Below are 21,687 nucleotides of genomic sequence, written 5' to 3'. Positions count from 1 at the left end.
CTGACATCCCAGCAGAAAAGGATCATTATGCAGAACATATGTGCTTTGTTCTTGTTCTTTTTCTCTCAAAGCTAACCACATGTCAACGTTGTCAGGGAGACACTCTATCTAGCATATAAACGCAAACCTGTGCCATTTGTAGGAGTAGAGTAGCAGAAAATGTCTGATAATAGTTGACTGGTTTAGATTAACAAAGCAGAACAGCTTGGTTGTAGGAAATCAATAAAATGGGGAAACAGTTCACTTTGGAAGAATGTCGCATTTAGTCAGGCCAGATAATTCCTTTATTTGTGAAGCGGTGCTGTCTGTCTGTCTGTGTGTGTGTGTGTGTGTGTGTGTGTGCGCGCGTTTTTGTAGAACAGAGTGTGTGTGCATGTGCTTATGTCAACATGCTCACCATGAACATAACACCCAAATCCAAAACATGTTTTTCACTACTGTGTAGCGGTTACGCATGAGAGAAAGTATGAGACAGTGAACACACACACACACACACACACACACACACACACACACACAGAGAAACATTATGGTTGCCGGCTAGATCATAGAGTCCACTGGTGGTCTTGCTTACTTTGGGCCTCTGACTTTTTCTTTGTTATCCCTTCCCTTTACTTGGTTCATCTTCTCTCCTTGCCCCATGTCTGGCTGTCTTTTATATACGATCAAAGACTGCCCCCATCCCTGTAAAAACCTATTTTCGTCATATACAGAAGTGTTCACAGCACTCCCAGCTCTCCCCCGCTGTCTACCGTAGTCATGCATTCATGCAGGTTTATGCACAAACTCTTTCGCAGAAGCTTTGTTTTGAGTAATTTGCTCATTTACACATCATACATTAGCATCAGTGCACACCCTAAATCCCATGCAGAGTCACTATGTTCTGATGTGTAATGGATTACTTTAGTCCAGGTTTATGTCTGGATTTTAATAAGCAGACAGAGCAAGGAGTCCCTGGAGAGAGTAAAGACCGTTTAACGTAATTTTCTTCAAATTTTTTCTCATTTAATTAAATTTCTACTTTGTTGCTTTCTTCTCTCAGCAGTTAGCCTGAGTTTAAACAAACTTTTGGCACACTGTAAACACCAAGCTTTTAGGCTAATAAAATCCACACCATCTGCTGCAGCTGAACTTCCGCGTTCTGTGATTTATGTTGAAATAGAACAAAGACCAACAAAAATCAGCATTCGTGGGGCAAAGAGGGACGACAGAACCGGATAGATGCAAGACTTTTGATAAAGAGAGTCGTCTTCCACCCGAGCCAAGGCCATGCAAAGTCTTAAATTCTCTTTCTGCCTGAGCAACGCTTCTTATTCAATAAGTCAATCCTCACATTACATCTTTAATGTGATTTTTGAGCCACGTTATCAGCCTTTTTTAAATGCACCATTGTTTCTACATCAGCTTTAAGGTGCTGATCTCAAATTCGAGGCACAAGAATTGTAGTGAATATGATACTTGACTGATTCTCTTTTTAGTTTTTTTTCTGAAGCTTTTTAGGAATGCGGACACAATGTTTTCATATAATGACAAAACGTTGTAAAGGAAAATTGTACAGGATACATAATGTGTAAAGCTAATATTAAAGATTTTACTCTCCAAATATGAATGCAGTGTAGTCTCAAACAAGAATGTGTAAAAGCTAAGTTGGTCCACAGAATGCAGAACGTAGCTGTTTTAGGCTATAGAAGTAGTGAAATTAGTAATAAGTGCAATAAAATCATAACAGTCCTACTTTTGCCTTTCAAAATCACAACGTGCCAATGCTTCGCATTACTTGGAACTGTCTCACATTCATGGTAAAGACATATATTTTTTAAGGCTCCAAAAACTTTAAATACCTATATTTTCTAGTATTAATTTTAAGATGCCTAAGTATTGGATGATGTAAAACAATTGTGATATTGCACTTTTACATGTCCAGAAAGACTTAGAAGTAGGATTGGATATATAGTGATGATAAACTGTGGATTGTCATGCAAGAGAACTGAGTTTGACTCCCATCCGCCCTATTGTTGTCCGACTGTTTTTTACTTTTTCACTTCCCCATCAGTCACTGTTGGCAAGTGTTAGGGATAAAAAAAAATAAATAAAGGTTTTGCTTGAATATTAAAAAACACACAAATACAGCTTTGCATTCAGTTGCCTTCCACATATGAAACATCAGACAATGAAAAATAAGGTCAGATGACCGATTGCTGAAACTGGCCTACACTGATCACTGATTATATGTTGTATTTGAATCCTTTTTATTTCTAATGGGACATGAGTTACAAATATACAATTCATAACAACATTCTACAATAGGTATTTGATTGAGAGATGAGGAGGTATCAAGATTTGGCAATAGGTGATTTATCATTAGGCAACATGTGCGTCGTATCACTCAATTAAACCACAGCGGCCTGTTCTTGGTTATTGAGACCAGCATAAAAACATAAACGGTGAGAATATTAGTTTTCTTATTGTATGAGTTGAGTCACATTTTTTAAAGGTAAATGAGAACGCACATTATTAACAAGAAGAAAAAAGTTGTACAAAGGCTAAAAATGAAAGCATTACCCTCTGGGTTACTCATTTTTTCCCTTTTTTTGCCTAATTTTGTTATTATGCACGCCAGGAGTCCCCAACCATCAGGACGGCTAAGTATTATTTATCTGTCCACAAGTTGTCATGCCAAAAGAAAACAATTGAACAAAAGTAACCCGAAAAAAGAAAGCAAATGATACCAAACTGCAATTGCTCCGTAATGACACTGAATGCAGCCTTGTTTGAACATGTGTTGGTGATTTCACTGGAACATGCTGCTGTGTTTTTGTTTCCCTTTATCACTCTATGCTATCTTTTCCCCGATTAGTCGTTTTAGTGTGTGGCATTTGTTATATTCATACAAGGAAAATAAGGGCTATGTGTGTATTATCATGTATATGTCTAAACATGTATGATAGCTGCACTGGCTGAGAAATAGCTCTGGTAATGATGTCCTATATCCGTGTGCTGATTAGTAATGTGCAAGTTACTTTACGTGAAGCAAATGTCTCAGGTTTCTTGTTGAGAAGACACCCCTTTTTGGAGGATCTTACCAAAAAAATTCTGAGGGGAATGCTGAAAACGTCGCAGATTGGATTAAATTCTTGTGAGTTGAAGTCTGTATGACTTAAAACATCCTATATGTTATATCATTTTTATGATAAGATTGGATCAAAACAAAGCATGAGAGCACTTAGCTCCTTTCTTTGTCTGATGCTGGTAGATAAGGACACACAAGACATTTGTCCTTGTGTGGTTTCACACTATTTCACGGCCTAGCAATCACATTTGGTAGAGCTCAAGGAAATTTGTGAGAATTTGTGAGAATGTTACTGATGGAACCCCTAAATTATTCCCTGTGACAGTCGAAAGTTAACATTCTCAGAAATGACTTTCATTAAAATGAATTTCCTTGAAATTAGTAACTTAATTCCTTGCAGTTATTCACCCCTACAGGCATCTTCACACTCTCACATTATTAGCAGATGGATTGCACCCATCCTGTGTATGGGTGTGCCGTACGTGTCTTTGAGCCTCAGGGCATACATGTGAGTGTCCAGCTCCTCTCCCCTCAGCCGCTATGGGAGATTCCAGGCAGATGTAGGGTTGTATTTTATTCTAAGAAGTTGAATACTGCACTTCCTTCCTTGGTTCAAATAAACCAACCACTCTCTAATCAGGCAGAACAATCGCAGTGCTGAGAGAGGCAGGTATGTGCACACTCAGCGTTAAGTCTGAGAAGACACACACGCATGTTCACAGATATTCTCACATATTTATTATCAGAAAACGCTTTAATTTTAACCTCAACACACGCAAAACAAGTGATTAACCTTATGCAAACCTGTTTTCTGTGAACACACTTGGGGGTTTCACAAAACCACTTCCGTCTCCACGAGGCAAAACATTCAAGGAGAAAATATAAAAAACACAGAAAGGAATCAGAGCTTCTGCAGTCCTGGGAGCAGTTGGGATTTTGCACATTTTCCTGACTTTGGTGAAACCTGTTTGGAGCTGAGAGAGAAATGTGGTCGACTCTCTGATGAATTCTTACAATAGCAGGCTTAATTGCACCAACAATTTTTACTTAATATGGAAAATTAGACCATGATCCTGATAAGCGGACATTAGATCCATGCCTGAGCTGCAGTTTAACAATGCTCCTTTGTCCGGAAAGTGTGTGTACTAGGAATCTAGCACTCAGCAGTGGTGATAACATCTGAACTTGGCAGGACGTATCGTATGCTTGTCTACTGTTTGAGTGTCATGGAAGCGTATTGGGATTATTTTTTAAATCCACATATATATATATATATTTAGGTCTAACTGTGTATTTTGGTTAAAGAGAGCATGTAAATAGCTAATGTGTGGCTGTTCATTCTTTTCTTTTGTTTTCTACGTGCGTGCATGTGCGTGCATGCGTGTGTGTGTGTGTGTCTGGTTATGTTGGCAGGGTGTTTGCTGGGCTAGTCTGACCTCAGTTGTTTTTGATGTGTATCAGGCAGCTGTTTGGTCCAGTATCCAAATGTTCAAAAAACAGAGATGTTATTATAGCAAAATGGTGACTGTGAGATGCTATTTTACAAAGGCACACCGGCACACACACACACACGAGCACGAGTGTGTTGTATGTAAATGCTCCCGCGCGAACATGTACAAACCACCATTCCTCAACATTCCTCCGTCGGCACTGACCTTTCAGCTGAGATGTCAGATAACATCTCAGGGGATGTACTCTACCGGCTGAATTTTCCTTGAATTGTTGACTTAGAAACAGTAATTGGTTTAGATTAAACTACACAAAGGCATCATGAAGAGACATTTACCGCAGATATTTCTGATTTCAAGGCTTGGGGGATTTTGCCTCCCAATATGTTGGCTTTATTCCCTGCCTCAGGCTTTTTAAAGGAGAAATGAAAAAGTGTAGTTTATATAAGCACTGCCATTACATCCCAGGCAACTGAGCCTGTGCCAAGTGTCCTTTAAATGGTACAAACTAAAACCTCTCACTTTTTTTTCTAAGATATCCGCTGATCATATAAAAACACTTTTTTCCTTCAGATTTTGGGGAATAAAATCAACAGATACTGTACTTTTTCTCTTTTTTTTTTTAATCCAAAAACAGCAGATATTGTGTACACAAGGCATAGAAAGATACACACATGTGCGGACACACACACACTGAGCTGCAAGTCATGTCTCAGTCGACGTAAGCTGATCCTAGTCATCTGGTTTTGATTTAGATAGACCCCCATTTCAAGACTGATTTGATCAAAGTTCACCCTGGTCGATGACTCACTCACTGCTTTTATAGCTGCACAACACACCCACATACACGCGCACAAAAGCCTTGCACTGGTATTGAAACAAAAAGGGATGTTCTCTGCACCCTCTTCTCACTTGACCCTGTGTTCTGACATGTTAATCATTTCCTGCTTTAAAATCCAATGAAACAGTTGAATTGTGTGACTTATTAGATTAGTCTGACTGGTGTCCATGTTGAGGGAGCAAAAGCTGAACTGGTTTTACACTTAATTCAATTTAAGTGGAAGGAAGATATCATGACAAAGTTGTCTTTTTGTGATATGTGTAAGTTATTTCCTCAAACACTGACACAAATTACTGTAATGTTTTTAAAATCTCATCATCCCAGCCTCGCTAGAAGCCAACTTTGTAACTTTTTAAAATTTGTTTAAGCAGTTATTTTTCGAAGCGTCTGCTACAACAGGCAGTACGATTAACAAATGAAGAGAGGGAACAATCCAGGTTGAGGTGGTCATCATCAGAAGACAGTGCTGCAATAATGGAAATATTTTACCCCAATGAATCACACGTATGACATTTACAGATAGGTCGAGCAAAGAATACCTTATTGATCCCATGAGAGAATAGTTTTGTCACAGCAGCCGGTAAAAACATAGTAAACTAACAGTACAGATGACAACGGTAGTATGTAAACTGTGATATTATCAAAAAAAGGTAACATTAGGAATAAAAAATGAAAAATACCTAAATAATTAGATGGGTCCATCAACAGTTGATCGTAAGATCGTATGATCAGTGCGGTCAGTTAAATACAGCAGAGCAAATTCAGACAGTATGGCAAACATTAGAATCTGCAAGTTGGAAAAAATGATTGAAAAAAGAAGAAAGCAGTAAAAAGCAAAAAAACTAAAATGTAGTTTTTTGGTGAGGAATCCACTATCAACACTTGCTTCTTAGCTTTAGTTTGCAGAGGAATGGTGCTAACCAGTCTAAACCGGTCAACCTCTGTGTTTAGTTGCTTCACGTTTAACCTTCAACCCTCACAGTGCATCAGCCCTAATGCCTCCCTCCTGTTAACCTGGACTAAACAATCATAAGAACTTTGGTTCTTGTGACCCCCTCGGGTTAAAAAATACTAACCGGACATGTGATTATGTTTCGCAGTGTTGGCTCAGAGAGCTGTGCTGAGCTGCAGCTGCTGACGTGCTCTTTTTTTTAAACCAGAAACTGAGCACAAGATTGTCAAGGGAAGAACTCACCTCCCACAAATTCTACATCTTTGATTTAGAATTAAAAGAGGGTACAGTGTATTCCTGGCCTCAGGCAGAGAGTTGTAAAGATGTGAAAGCAGACACAAACCATAGGAGGACCATAAAGAAAATGAAGGAGGTGAGATACAAGAGCAGATGAAACAGAAATAGAAAAAGGGTGTTTGCTGTCTGGCTCTAGTCCTTGTAATGAGATCCTGACAGCTCTGTTTATTCTTCTGCACCTGGCTGGGAGGGTAGATGTAGGCCTGAGGGGCAGCTGTTCAATGACCCTTTCTCTTATTGTGTCACAGTGTGTCTTTAATGTGAATGTGTGCATTTAAAAAAAGGTCCCTCGATGCAACGATATTGTAATTCAAGGATTACAATAAAGCATGCACGTGCGTCTCTGTGTTTGAACATGCAGTTGTACATGTCTATTTACTCTAGTCCTGGACCTCTGGTTGCTTCCCCATTTTGTGTCTGCGAGAACAAATACATGCAACCCGAACACAAGATGTGGCATCAATTTTCATGTTAGTTAGAAGAGAACATAGATTTTAAATCAGACATCTTAACTTAGTTTTCAAAAAAATGACACCAGTGTATGTATTTATGTAAACGAGACATATTATGCCCTTTTTTATGCCCTAGAGGTCTTAATGAAATGTCAAAATAACACAGACAGTACAGGCTGCGACTTTTTGCTAGATTAATTTACACATTCACGTCACAAGTCACGTTGTGTGACCTAAATTATAAAAAAAACATGCGCCAGAACGTAGCGCCCAATAGCCGGTAAATACCCCTCAAACTATGGATTTCCTTGCAGCTCCCTATCTCTGTGTTTCAAGATTTTAGCAACTAAAATGAAGAATTGTCATTTGTATGGAGAATATTTCATAGACACAAACAAATCCCATCAAAAATTAGAATTGAATTGAATTTCTTCATTCAGTCAATTATGTAACTCAAGATTTGATGTGAATACAAAAGCAAAACAGAGTTTCATACTTCCTAGGTACAGTGAATGCGGCGTCATTTGAAGTTCAAGTCAGGGAGAGACAAAGAAAAAAAGGCAGGATCACTTTTCAAACTGATGCAAGTTTCATCTGCAAGGCTCACTGAGCGTCTGTCTGTCTTATGTTACGGGCACCCAAATCCTCATTTACAAGCCACGTGACATACAATGCAGGAAAACATTTGGGGCAAGATAGGGTTCAATATTTTGCCCCAGTCAGCATGTAAAATGACAAATGTGGGGATTAAATTAAGAACCTTCCTATTGCAAATACCTATTTTACCTCCTGATGCTGAGCCAGCTGCCTGAGATATGGTTGCGCGTTACCATGCATACAATGTTACAAAACAAAGATCTCAGCTCCTGTATGTGCCTCATTGTCACCTAGATCTATGGTTCTCGCATCATAAACCCGCAGATACAAGCTAAAAACATTAGGGCTATTGACCAAATAATATTTTCCCCACGAACATGTGCAAATGTGATTAATTCAGTTTGCAATGGCATTACTGACCCTATTGCCAATTAACCTAAATAACTGCAACATGTTGTTCCCCGTTGACAAAAAAAAAGAGTTCTTAAAGGTATTGCTTTACAGTAACAGTTCTCTACACTGTTCGTTGTTTAGGTTAATTGTTTTTAAGGGTTAATTGCATATGGTGTGAGTTATCTACTACAGTTCAATTGATCAGTACTGGTTTAATGGCTGCTTTTAATTCAAATAATCTTCAAAAATGTAAATAAAAGACAATATGAAGATACACACCCCCAAAATACCCATGAAGAGGCGTTCAGATGGTGTGCTATTCATTACTAAAATTCATTACTTTTAATTTTTTGTTATTTTCTTAAAACCTGTCCTTTTTGCAGTGTGGCAGGGTGCCATATCATGTTGAAAGTGACCACCACTGTGGTCAGCAACAGTGTTTAGGTAGGTGTCACATGTTAGATTAATATCTTCTTGAATGAAACAGGCCATCTTGATCCATTGTTCATTAGAGTCACTCAGGCCCATTGAATAAATCTGCAACCTTTTCACAGAGTCAGTGGTGTCATCACCACTGACTCATCGCCGTGGCAACCAAGTGTCTGGAGGAAAAGGTTGTTACTTTTCCTGGCATTGGCACACTGTTTCTATGTTCTACATGTCATGTAATTTGAGGAGCCTGACCATATACAACAAGCTGTGTTCTCCCACATCTATCACAGCCAGCATTAAGCTTTTTAGCAATCTGTGCTTCACTAGCTCTTCAGAGGGATTGTACAACACAGGCTTGACTCCCCCCTGCCCATGTGCATCATTTCAGTGTTTGTCCCTTCTTACACCATTTTTAAGAAGCACAAGCCACTGCATATGACACAAAGCCCCAAGACCAGCTGTTGTCAGAGTTACTAATATTCTCATTCCCATTTTCCTGATTCCAATACATCAGCTTCACCACTGACTGCTTACTTGTAGCCTTATGTAAAGCATCTCATCTCTTGACAGGTGTCATAGTAATCCAAGTAATCAATTTTATCCAGTCAATACTTTTAATATTTCAATGTTGTAGGTTATAGATGCCATTTTATGATAATTTTACCCTGTAGATTTTTTTTCCCATATTACTTATAGTCCTGGTGATGATTTTTCACTGTAACTCACGCTCTCCTGTTCTTTTTTTTTCTTTTTTAACACATTAACAGATTAAACTTGCATGCAGGCGCACATACTGCTAGAACATAAATCCAACAGTCTGGTTCCCCGCAGGATATGAAACACATATGTGCATGAAAGCACAGTGAGGTGTGCACAGACTGCAGCACTACATCCTACAGGATATGATACGGATAGGATGATACTGCCCCACTCCAGGATGAAAGCAAATCGAGGTATCACTGAAAATTGAACACGCCCAGTGATTTCATCTTACACAGATAAAATTGTAAGAGGCCTCATAAGGCAAGAAGTTATTATTTTTAACTCCATGAATTTTGAAAAAGCTGAAATGTTAAACCTGAAATGTTGTTTTGTAACGATGTACTAAAAACATATGACTCCTGCTGCTGGAAAAAGGGCTTTGTGCCTTTCACGACCAAAACAGTAGTAAAAAGGGAACAAGAAAAGCTCTCATAGTCATTGTGTACTTGTGTCTGTTGTAAAATTGCTGATAAAAATACCCCCGAATTTCCCTAAATCACCTTTTGAAATCTTCCTGACATTCGTTCTTTAAAATAACACATTTGTGTGCAGCATCTCTTTTGTGCATCTCAGCCTCAGCACTGCATTACATCTGGCTGGGGTGTTTTGATGGATGGACAAGTGGAAATCCGTTGTATGTCAGGTATGAGAGACAGAGGTGATAACGGGAACATTCCACCTTTCATCTTTCTCTTTAGAGGTGCGAAGGTGTTAAAATGAGTTGGAAAAATTAGGGGATGCAGCACATGTTGGAGCAGGACTTCAATTGGTTGGAGAGACATATGTCAAATGACCACAACAATTTTATCACAATGCGCCTTTATTCACAATACAAAGGACATTTTCTGTGTAAACGTGTGTGTGTCTTTGTGTGTACATGCTGCATGTTGGAGGCATTGTGTCATCAGCCAGGGTAAACACTTGAATGAGTCACATTCGCCTTAGGTGGATTTCATTAACAGGAGAGTGGCATCCTTCTTTATCTCAACAATCTGAGAACAAAATGAAGAGACAAGACGCAGCACAAGAGGGTTGAGTGGAGGGAGACTGAAGGATGATGTCTACTATGGCGACGTGGCAAATTAAACTTGTGCAGACAGATACTGCAATGAGATTGAGGCGTTAGAAAAATAAATAAAGCATAAATAAAGCATAGACCAACAGAGGAAGAGCTACAAGAGATGAGAACTTGATGATGGAAAGGCATCAGCAAGGTTTGGTCTATATTTTTAATTAAAAAAATGTAAAAAAACATCGCCTCTGTCCATCTTCAATCTCCATGGTGATGTGCGGTCTGAGAAGGCCAGACGTTTGGAAGAGAGAACAAAACAAGGAAAAATATTAACAGAATGAAATGAAAGAGGGCAGGAGAGAACACTGGCCAACTTTCTGAAGGCAGAGGGAGTAAATGATTATTTTATGTCTGTGAAAGAGCAATTTGACTGCAGCTTATTACAGCGACTGAAGTTATACACACTAGTGCACACTGGGAAGCCCAGATCTCCAGCTGTATTTGATTACAGCAAGTCATACAGCGATATCAAAACACTTTACTGTGAAATTAGAAAATCTTTTCTCCACTGCACCATTTCATTTCTCTCTCTAATTCTTCACTTCATCACGTGGCTGCACGTGAGCACAAGAGTGTCGTAAAGCCAGTTGAGAGTTCATCAGAAATTGACTACATGTCTTGTCACATAAAGTCAAACAAAAGGCAGTTTTTGGATAAATCATGGATATGCTCGTATGTGATCACACTCATTCTTGCATCTATGGAATGAAATGTTATGTTGAGCTGCAAAGCTGCACGTCGCAAACCATAAAGGGAGTGGGGGTGGGGCCATATTTTGTCCAATTTAATATCTAACCTGGAAAGCAGAGAAGTGAATAACACTGCAGATACAAGCTGATACATCTTGTGGGTAATTTCTAGGCGGCTGTGATACAGCTGCTCCTGTGTGAAATGTTAAAACTGGCAACCACTGAACACGCTGAAATTGTAGCAGTTGTTTAACACATTAAACCAGCGCATCAAGCCTTTTCTACTTACAGTATAGTGTCCGTTTCATTTAATGCAAGGCAACGACGGCCATAGTTCTATGAATTTCAAAGCTTTTAATGCACATCTTGAGCATCTTATATTTACAGTACAACTTGACTTGAGATTTTTAACTAACTGAGCTTAGTATTCGTGTTTCACACAAATGCATGTGCAGTAGCATTAGTTCCGACACAGTCACATCTGGTCATTGGCAGTAGTATGAGATCAATGAATGTTAACATGCCATAAAGCAAAGTGTTCCTGAGCTCGTCTCTCAACTTACCTATTTTCTGTTATTTGAAAAATAAATAGAACAAAGTCATATTGTTAAAAAACTTACAGTTGAATCTGATCAATAATCATCCTTTTAATCACTATTTAAACACAGTTTAAAGATTTTAAGGCGGGCAGCCTGTAAAGAAACTATAAAATTGCAGATAAAAAAAGGATGTGAACACTTCTGATAAATAAGATTTGATTATGATGTAATGTTCAAATAAGTGCTGTGTTTCAATGGCAAACAAGTGGCAGGCTGGCACAATTATGCACACCTGTGCATGCATTTGTTTCTACCACACACACACACACACAGGGTTACCATAGTTACACTCCCAGTGTGCTCTGTGGATGTCATGGTGTCACTGATCATCTGCACCATGCTAAAGGCAGTTAGAATTAACCTGACATAACACACACACACACTTGTAACTCACACCACACAACCCTCGTGTCCAATAGAGCCCATCACAACTTGAAATGTCAAGAACTCATCAACACGAGAAAATGAATCTAAAATGTGGACACATGCACTACATGGCTGGTTTGGTCCCAAATATGCACACTGTTTTTTAGTTTGTACCCTCCTCCTGAAGCTGTTTATTTGGCTTCTTTTGTTAGTGTGCTTGTGAGAAATTGTGCAGCTTTTGAGCTCGAGCATCAGTGGAAGCCACCGTTAATGACTCTATGCGTGGGGCGAACGCCTGTGGGCATGGATAACCTCAAAAGAGCCGCAGAGGATTATGGGACTGGACCCGACATGCCTCAAAGAGACCCCAGAAATGGTGGCATTTACTTGCGGCGCTCCCAATTAGTCACGCAGGCCTCTCTGGGTTTGTCCTTTTACCGAGACCGTGTAAAATTTGATTTGCACAGACTTAATAAGATTTCCTTTGGCTTGTTTGGGTGTCAGTTGTCAGATGAGGGAGCCAGGTAGCACAACACAATGAGAGACCTTTTTTCTTAGAAATCCACAGAAATAATCTTTTGTTTGTTTACTTCCCTCCAACTGTTTGTACTCACATAAAATGTATCTTGATAAAGCCAAACCCCAATAATTTACATATTATTAAAGATGAAATCTCATTATAGTATAACAGCAGCCTCATCTGACAAAATCTCTGTCTATATAAGTCACCGACAGCACCTTCACTGTGACCTTGGTTGTTTATTTGTAAAATTATCTCACATAGATCACAGCCTCCTTCTGAGTAACAAGCCACAAGGACACATAGCAAAGCCTGCACATGTGCAAGCAACTGAAGGGTGCAGCTGCGGCTTTTGTCTGCCACCGACTGAGCCCTGTGGAAGCAGAGAGAGGTGATCCAGCAGAAGGAGAGAGCCTGCCCTCCCTCATATGGCACGACTGGGGATTTTCCCAAATGTTGCTTGAAGGTGCTTCTTTGAAACAGAGTTGCTGGAAGAATCTGACAACGGAGTTAACTCTAGCGATAAAGTTGTTGGCAAAAGTGCAAAATGTTGAACAAACAGACAGGAGGTTTGTGTGTGTCTTCATCTACCAGCAAGACAGCACACTGTAACTAATAAGATGCAGAAGGGCTCACTGTTGTTTCTGTTTAATGAAGCTTATGTGTAAGTCCAAAAAGGAAGATCTGTTCCCTGATGTCTGCTCTTTCTTTGGTGTTGAGGCTATTCATCCTCCCACACAGGGCTACTTCCATTTTCCAAAGTTTTGTTTTAACATTTTTTTTTAACCCGGACCTTATCTTGGGTTGTATTTATGTGGGAAATATGAATAGTTGCCTTGCCAGCAACTGCACAATGGGCACCATGTAATCTAGCACGACATGGGTGTCAAAGTGAAAGTACTTGTATTCACAGAGTCACACTGATTCAAATCAGTCCCGACTCTTTGTGTTAGCTGTTACATCCTCAGACACAGAAGACCTTCGAGCATTACTTTATTTTCACTTGCGAGGACTGCTTATCAGCTCATTTTCGTACTGTTTGGCTGATGCATCTGAGTTTGTTGGTCATCTCTGTCCGTTTGAGCCGGACCACAGGTACATGTCTATTGAGCAGATGGACATAAAGCCACAGCCAGATGAGGCTGAGCTGTAGTGGGTAAAATAACTTCCACTCCATCTGCAGCAGGACTCTCTGCTTTTTGCACAGCATTTTTCCTCAGGAAAAGAAAGTACTCTGGTGTGGGAATGTGTTCTTCATTGTGACTGATAGTATTCCCTCTTTTTTATGGACAGTGTTTTCATCCATTTTAGGATAACTAACCATAACTTCGGCATGCCTCTGTCCTGCAGAGTTGGTCTGTGAAAGCAGCGCGAAGACAAAACTGTCATCTTGTCGGAGTATTTAGAGTACGTAGCATTGACTGTTCTGAGGTCAGCATCTTCTGCTGAAACAAGCACGTAGTCCGTTGTTCTCTGGCACAAGTCGACGCCCATTAGATTTTAAAGCAGACTTCATTGGAGATTTTTCCATAATGTTGTCTGACACTTGCAAATAGAAGTCCTTTGCTGCTAGTCATATTGTATTGCATGATATTCCATGGCTTCCCATCACTGTATGATATGTATCAAAGATTTTTGTACTTATACCAATATTTTAACTGCTATATACAGAAGTAAGGGGAGCCCAGGTTTAAAGATACACTAGTCATCCATCTTGTCTCCTGGCCATCCTGCTTTCCAGTGCTGGCTACGCACTTCACTTCATTCACCTTCAACCAAAGGAACCAACCAATGGAATTCTGCACTAAAACATCTCAGAGTAACACAGATTCGTTATTCCGTCTTGCAATAGAAAGTGTCATAACAAAATGGGAAGAATGTACAATGCTACCTTAAGTAGGGACCTATGAAATATAGCTCTTTTTCTTCACATTCTTTTATCTTTTGTTGTTAAAAAGCTACCTGTGGGATGATGGATTAAATGTATATTTTGGTGTAATTCTATAAACCAGGAACTGAAGGCTGAAGAGAGCCAGAAATACTTCAAGAAAGACAGGACTGCAGTGTCCTCAGGCAACTTCAAAGCCAAACAGATCAAAAGTACATAAAGAAAAACTCAGTTTGACCTTTTCCTCTTTTCTAGCTCACTCAGTTTATTCTTTATTGTCCTTTTATTTCCCTTTTTTCAAATCCTTTCTGCTCTCTTTGTTGTTATTGTTGTCCATTTTTATCTTTCTCTCAACACATCTCCATTTCTCTCACTTTCACCTCTAATTCAGTGTGTGCACTCTTTCTCTTCTCTTTGGCTCCTTTGTTTAAGAAGCCCACTTCTTAGCTCTCCTCCATCCAGCGGGTTAAGAAAGACTGCTTCTGGACATTTCTCTTGAATAATACATGCCTGTTAGAGCAGAGCTGAAGGGTTTGACATGGATAGAGTAGAGACTATCGAGCAGGATACAGAGTTTTCATAGCATGTTAATGTGAAGCATTTATTATGATGAAATATGAGCAGGCACGATAGTTACAGGATCGAATATGAGTTTCTATAAATCTATTAGATTCACACTTGCAAATGAGACAAATGCAACAGCACACATTTATTTCTAGACATATTTGAGCATACAGAAACATCCATCAACTCTTGGAGTCTTTGCATTGATGGGTAAACCTCACTTGAGAATGTGTGATAGTGGCATTTACCCTGCTCTTATCTGACATTAGGAAGCAGGACATCTGTGTTTGTGTGTGCGCGTTCATTCTTTTATGCTGAGATCTGACAGACAACAGGGGGTCACTCCTGCCCTGTAGTCCCGTGACCTCATCAGACAGCACTGAATTATGGGTAGTGGCTTTTAGGTCTCACAGCTGTCTCGCCGCTTAAGGCGCAGTGATAGTGACTCATCTCTCCTTGTCTCTCACACACGCACTCATGCTCACTAAAACTCCCACACTCACCCAGCAGCCGGACTGCAGGGTAGCTGACATTTAACAGTGACGGGAAAAGCAGTGTGAGCTGGGGAAAGACACAAAAAAAACTAAAATGTGTGATGTGTGTAGTGCGCGGAGGCGTGGGCCAAAGGAAATTATTTAAGGGAGATAAATGGCTTTTGGTAGTTAGTCTGCTCTCATCCCTCACCGCAACAAATGCAGGTGTTGTGTTGTTGTGAATTCTGGAATCCTAACCTATTCAAAATTAAGCAACCAAGCCAAATGTTAAGCCAAAGGTTGTTTGGTTTAATAACATTTTAAAATGTGTACCCTCATGTTTTTTTATATTTAAGGGGCTAAAAAAAAACAACACCTCACAGAAGTCAATATGAGGAGTATCTATTGAACTGCAGCCCCATAGTACCCTTTGACGTGCAGAAATCTGAAGCCTCACAGAGTGGCCCTGCTTTGTTATGTCCTACTAGGCAGACAGTCAATGAAGTGTTTTACTACTTTTGCATTTCAGTCTTTTGTTGCAATAGGCTGAGATCGTGTGGTGGAAGATATCTACTCTGATACTTGTTGGCTGAGGAAACCAGGTCAACGAGTAAGTGACCTCTTTTAGATCTCTCCTCCAGACTCTGTGGTGTTACTGTGTGCTGTCGAGTTGAAGAAGCCTCTGTGGAAGCACACTGTCCTGTGTGACCCTAAAAGTGTGTAAGTTAAGATTCTTTTTGTTTTGGCTGCACGATTGTTCCTCTTTGAAAATTGAGAGCTTTTTCACTTGAGCAGCTTATGTGGCAAAATGCAGAAAGTTATGGACACACAATACAGCTGACAGAAATAGACTAATAACATGGCCTGTGGAAAATGACATGAACATCTGCTGAATATTTGATAAAAAAAACAGTTGGATTAATAATTCAGCACCAGGCCTTTGCATGACTCTCGGTGCCACTGCCTTTGGAAATGTCCGGATGCATTTCCCTTTGGTACGTTAAACACTAAGGCTGTGCTTCAAGATGCCCTCAAGCCACAACATCTGTGGAATATATCACCTGACAAGGAAATGTCCAATTACTATCTAATCCTGACATCACTGTAGTTGAGAGGCATGCTTCACATGACCAATGCCACCCACTTTGCATTGTGGAGGATCATTTCTTGGAGTCAATGTGTGTGGCAATTTGCCAGGATATTGATTTATTTCAGACAGAGCATTAACAGACAAACTGACACGCTCAGGGGAGAAATACGTCTCAAGCGGAGGTAAAAGAAGTGATCAATTCGTTTGCAGATAAATCCACTTCCATAAAGGTGCACAACTATTAGCGTGCAGTAAAATGTTGTGGAGGTGTCAAAGTGGATTTTGTTCTGATGTAGGACATCAATCGACTACGAAGCATCAGTGTTACAGATATATGTTTAAAATATGTTATTTTGTTGAATTACGTCAAGATAAAAATAAATAGTTTTAAAAAATAACCCATGAGTCAAAACACTCGTTTATTCCCCTTCAAGCCTGTACTTTAGATATCTCGCTAAATACAAAAATAACTCCTTTTGGGGGCCCTGGTGAGTATATGAAGTGGTGCACAAAATAAGTTGTAAGATGCATTGGTGTATACTGTAGACAGAATTAAGGGGACATTGAGGGCATGTTGTGGTGATGATCCTCGTGTTGTTGTCAGTGTAAATCACGGGGCTTGGCTGAAGCTGCGATGTCCCGTTAGTTCGGTGTGTCCTGGCCGGCAAGGAAACAAACCGGATGCATAATAATACAGCGTGTCAGCGGTCACATGTCGTGCAGCGGGCTCCTGCATGATTTAAAGCTTTTACATCATCAGCCTCTCCCTCCCTTCCTCCCTCCTGCGCTGCCTCCCGCTGATGCACCGCGCAGCCCAGAGATGCTGCTGCTGATGTTGGTGACCGACTGCAGCATCCGTCATGGGCATCCTTTAATCCGGCCGTGGCACAGTGAGTGTTTTCTCTCCACTTCTCTCTACCCTTCACCCTGTCCTTGTTTTAAACTTGATGTCCGCTCCACCTTCTCCCCATTCCACTCCTTGCAACATTCTTTCCTTCTCCCTCCACCCTTTTTTGTCGACTTCCTTTGTGCAGTTCTCCTTTTTTTCCCCTCTACAAACGATGGCGCATAACGCGACAGAAACCGTGCGTCTTCTTAGAGGTAATGTTTGGACGTAGATGTCGGGAAATTGTCCCTTTGTTTATATGCTCCTTGCCTTAACGGTGTGTTTGAAAAAGAGGGAGAAGACAGAGTTTTGGGCGGGGGTGTCGCTTCACCCACCGGACTAGAGCTGCAGCAGGGTACGTTCGGAGGGGAGTACAGGAAGAGAAGAGACAGGAGGGACTCAACTTAAACAGGGTGGGATATATGATTAAGGACGGCCTGTTCTTAGCAGGTGAAAGCATGTGGATGGTGTCTGTGAGGGCTGCATAGGTGTGTCAGAGAAACTGAGGCAAACAAAGATGTCATACTGTCTTTATGCTCTGGGCAGAGAGGGAACAACCCATGTTTTGATACAACAGAGTTTATTTGCTATGGACAAGCTTCATTCAATTACAGGGATAGAAAAGGACTTCAAAAAGCTTATGTAAAGAATTCAATATCTATCTATCTATCTATCTATCTATCTATCTATCTATCTATCTATCTATCTATCTATCTATCTATCTATCTATCTATCTATCTATCTATCTATCTATCTATCTATCTATCTATCTATCTATCTATCTATCTATCTATCTATCTATCTATCTATCTATCTTATCTATCTATCTATCTTATCTATCTATCTATCTATCTATCTATCTATCTATGACAACATACTGTGCTGCAGGGTGCTTGTGTCTATGAGAGGACGAGAGCACTCAGGCACTGAAAGCCTCAAGCTGTGGAACTGGGCTAATCCCTAATGACATGGCCAGATCACACCCCCACCCCACCCCCCCTATCTATTTCTCTTTTGATTTTGCCATAAGGTCTTGTCTCTCTTTTTCCTCTCCTCTTTTAATTCTTTTGCGAACTCAGCTGTTATTACGTGCTGTCCGTGGTGCTGAATACAGACGTCAGCAGGTGGTTTGCTAACACGCTGAAGCTTGATGGACCTGTCAGTGCTCAACAGGTGCCTATTTGTCACAATAAAAGGCAGTGACGTTGATGTGAGGAAATTTGATTTAGAATTTTATTCAATCAGCCCTTCTTTTTTTTTCCCGCCAAAGGGATGGTGTGTTTTTCAGGCTGGATGTTTTTTGTTTGAAAATGGCATATTCACAATGCAGATGTGATGTTTATTTCACTTTTGGTTTAATGAATTAAAATAAATTGTACATTTACAACATAACAGGCAATTTGGACAATTTGCTCTAGCCTCTCTGTATGTAGCTTTAGACAGCAAATCCATACAAGCAGGAAATACAGTTGACAGGCTGGGATGTCTTGGTAGGTCTATAGTGGTTCTGGACAATACAATGGATACCTAGGAGGGAAAAAAGAAACATGGTGGCTATGAGGATGCTGAAAATCTCAGCTATAAAAAGCAGAAACAGATGATTACATAACTGTGCAAATTTAGCAGCTGGATTTTGTCACAAACTCTCACACAGCTGTGAGACATACAGGCCTGGTATCACAGGACAGAGTCACATGTAGGGTGGAGAAGGTTGGGGGGGGGGGTTTGCTTTGGGGCCCTTGTGCAGCATCCATTTCTGAGATGTCTGCTCATTGTCATATCAACATGCCTTTTTACACCGATGTTTGTGATTGAGTATCAAATTTCCATTTTTAATTCATCCAAAACATTTGATATCATATTGCTGAGTATCTGTATGTTTCCATGAAAAAAGGTTAATACATTGTACAAAAACAAGGTATTTACTATATGTGTTTATATACAATAAATGTATTTTTGGAACCACATACTGTATATTAAACTGCAAATTCATCTTTGATCTTTCATGTGAAAAAAAAAGAAATATGCAAAAGGCTGCCAGCTACAGCATTGTTGTGTTTTACTCGACCTGATCACGTAGCAGCCAACGCATTTTGTGTTTTTACAAAAGTATCGGAACAATCCAGGGATACTTTCATGCTTTTATAAGAATGATCATGTAACTTTTGGTTGAACAGTGGCCAACTTGGCATCAAGAAGTAATTACATGGTGATAAATAATAGCATAAAAAAACAGATAGGTTATTTCTATACATTAACTATGGTGGGTCACCATACACTGGACATACCAACCTGTTCTCAGTCCCAGCTTAATATGTACCGACACTTGGTAAGGACTTCTTTTTAGGTCTTTCGTGCCATTTTTCAGGCTGCATTGCAGTCAACAGTCTTTAGTTTTTGCTGGGGTGGTGAAAATTGTTCCAACTCTTTCATTGAAGATGGCAGAACTGTGCCATCTTCTGTGATCTCACAGCCTCCAGACTGTGCTAATTACTCAACATCCGCAGCCTGCAGGATGCTGATGTCGCTCACAGGTCTTCACATTTAAAAGTGACGCTAAACCGAGACACTGAGGCGACTTATATGTGACACAGAAGGCTCCGGAAAACAGAAAATGAGTTGGTCGTACAATGCGAAGTATTAGAACTACGATTAGAACTCCAAAGTATTTTAGGCAGATGATCAAGGTACAATTTTTGAACTTCAAAAGTCACATAGTCTCTATTTGAAGTCAAGGGAAAGCTGAAAATACATAGAGCTTTGCAACTGTAGAAATAATGAAATGCTACCGGCCTCTCATTCATTTTTATTAGATCTAATATGTGCTGACAGACTGGTTGAGTGGATAGAAAACAGACACTGTAGGCAACTGATGTTTCCTTTCTAAATTTAAGTGTTCTTTGGAAGAATCACAATTTTTTTTTTTTTCATTGCAGATCGATGCTTTTGACTTAGTGATGCAATTACAAGGTTATAACTGTAAAATGATTCATGTAGCAGATCCATGCAGCAGAAACACAGAAACATACGAGCTCTTGTCTTTATGAATGTCTGACTGGTCCCTGACACCCTTCCTCGATCAGATTCTGGTTAGCACTGACGTCAGAGAACCTGCCTGCGCATAAAGGCTGATATAATCAGAGCCTCACACACACACACACGGATGTACCCGCTGCATCTATTTTTATTTTTTTTAATCACTATCAACAGCGGACACACACACACACACAAAACTCAGGTTTATGTTTCGGTAGTCACTAAAGAGAAAGACAAAAGAAGAGACTAAATGAGACATAGATAGAAAAAGAGAAAGAGAAACTGGAGGAGCCAGTGTGGGAGGTGGATGGCCTTGATCATTATCACCACAATGAATATGATTTCTGCTATAAATCTGTGACTGTAACTGCTTCCCCAGAGATATATTAGCTGACCTGCAGAAAAAGTGTTATTTCTTTTTTTTTAAAAAAACTTCATCCTTTGTTACTTTGAGCAATTTAATATAATCTTCATACTGTTTTATTGACAAACTTAGTAGTCAATAAAACAGTCTGAGAGTTCAAAGATGCCACTTAAGCAGCTGTTTCTAAGTCACAGAAAATCGGTTATTTCTGCAGAGCTGATGATTACTATGGCTTTACAGGTCTATACAGGCCGTGCCTGTCATGTATAGCTAGGACCAAAAAGCCTGTTAGTTCGACTATAGGTTCACTGTGGTCAGCTCCCATCATTTAAGATGAGAAAATAAAGACATGGGAAAAAAAAGCCCATTAGAATTTCAAATGTAGGCGCTATATTGAATCAAATTGTCAAACACAATCTGTTACTTTGCATATAAGGGTCCAGTCTGTGTCATTGGTTAAAACGAGATTGTTGCACATCTCTGATGCTCTGTCCCAAATATACCTGATGATGGTCCTGTTTTCAATCATCTCAGTGTTAGACGTAGAAAATGAGTCAGTCATACAAGTTGTTACAGAAGACTAACCAGATCTTTTTTTTTCGTAATGTGCTCCCGAAGAATATAGCGGCAGACATGCTTGATTGGAAAGTGTAGTGGTAAGATTGCCACCTTCCATGTGGGAGACCTGAGTTCAAATCCCCTGTATGAAAGGTACTACCTCCAGTAGGGGTCCTTGGGCAAGACCCCCCTTACCCTACATGCCTACCTGTAAGTCGCTTTGGATAAAAGCATCTGCTAAATGCATAAACATGAAAAACAAGATTGAAAATAATCCTAATGAATATAGTATTTGTAAAACATTTATTAATGTATTTATTAAAACATCCCACCAGACA

The 21,687-nt window shown here is 39.8% G+C and overlaps 1 protein-coding gene across 1 annotated transcript in view; it reads left to right on the top strand.

Annotated features, from left to right (window-relative positions):
• Positions 1-17,193: 17,193 nt before the first annotated feature.
• Positions 17,194-21,687, top strand: part of slc7a14a (solute carrier family 7 member 14a) — a 41,218-nt gene continuing 36,724 nt past the window's right edge. Inside the window, exon 1 of the mRNA XM_072364988.1 lies at positions 17,194-17,395. The gene's annotated coding sequence lies outside the window, so the exon portion shown is untranslated. The remainder of the gene's footprint in view (positions 17,396-21,687) is intronic.

This window comes from Leuresthes tenuis, unplaced genomic scaffold (genome assembly GCF_036924035.1).
Source record: "Leuresthes tenuis unplaced genomic scaffold, fLeuTen1.0.hap1 SCAF_15, whole genome shotgun sequence".
Lineage (NCBI taxonomy): Eukaryota > Metazoa > Chordata > Actinopteri > Atheriniformes > Atherinopsidae > Leuresthes > Leuresthes tenuis.
This window is presented reverse-complemented; position numbering and strand designations above follow the sequence as displayed.